Below are 1,217 nucleotides of genomic sequence, written 5' to 3'. Positions count from 1 at the left end.
TTTTCTGTCTTGCTTTTCTAGCAAGCTCCCAAGTGCCGATGCTGCTGGTCCAAGGGTCTCACTCCAGGTAGGAAAAATCTGCTTCACACACCAATGACGTGTTCAGAGCCAAGAGCCTGTACTGGGCCCTGACCCTGCTTGCACCTAAACTCAGGGGGAGGAGTTCATAAGAGGTGGAGAGAAGGCAGCCATAGAACATTTGTTCGCCAACCAAATAGCTGGGGAGCTTCAAAACACTGATGTCCACTTCTGACCCCAAGGTCTGGCTCTGGGTGTGACCTTTGAATTGGTAAGTTTAAAAGCTTCCCTGATGATCCAACGGGACAGCCATTGGGACCCATTGCCCTAGAGGGCTAATGTTTCAGTGGAAGTTCTTGCTCATGGGCTGAGGCAAGAACTCTAAGAATAATGTCCCTCTTATACTCAGGGCTGGGACCGGGGTGAGTGAGGCACCCACCTTGGGCATTAAGGTTAAGGGGAAGGAGATGCCCAAATACTCAGTAAACCAAATAATATTTGAATACTATATATGTGTGTGTATATACACACACACGTATGTATATATATATATACACACACACACACATATATATATATTTGAGATGGAGTTTCACTCTTTCACCCAGCCTGGAGTGAAGTGGGACAATCTCGGCTCACTGCAACTTCTGCCTCCCAGGTTCAAGCGATTCTCCTGCCTCAGCCTCCCAAGTAGCTGGGATTACAGGCACAGTTTTTTATTTTTAGTAGAGACGGGGTTTTACCATGTTGGTCAGGCTGGTCCCGAACTCTTGACCTCAGGTGATCCACAAACCTTGGCCTCTCAAAATGCTAGGATTACAGGCGTGAGCCACCACACCCGGCCTGAATACAATATTTTTAAAAATCAAAATTAACATAAATAATCCACAATGAATAAAATATAAACGTTTTCAATCAAGACAGGATCTGCAACTGTGCCCTTTGGAGTCATATTGGAGCAAAAGGAAAATCAATGATACTGACCCTGCAGGCTACTTGCATTAGCTCCCAGTCCTCCTAACTTCTGGGCTAAACAACCCAGCTAAAGGCAACTAGAGGGGGGTTGCTCCCCAACCTTTGCAAGCCCCCTCCTGCTGGCAACTGCTGATCCTGGGACCGGTAATGGGCAGGTCCACCTTTGCCCTCAAATGGTTCTGAAGTGGGTCACTGAAGTCTTTTAAATAAATTAACCAAAACCA

The sequence above is a fragment of the Papio anubis genome, chromosome 6, assembly GCF_008728515.1.
Source record: "Papio anubis isolate 15944 chromosome 6, Panubis1.0, whole genome shotgun sequence".
Lineage (NCBI taxonomy): Eukaryota > Metazoa > Chordata > Mammalia > Primates > Cercopithecidae > Papio > Papio anubis.
This window is presented reverse-complemented; position numbering follows the sequence as displayed.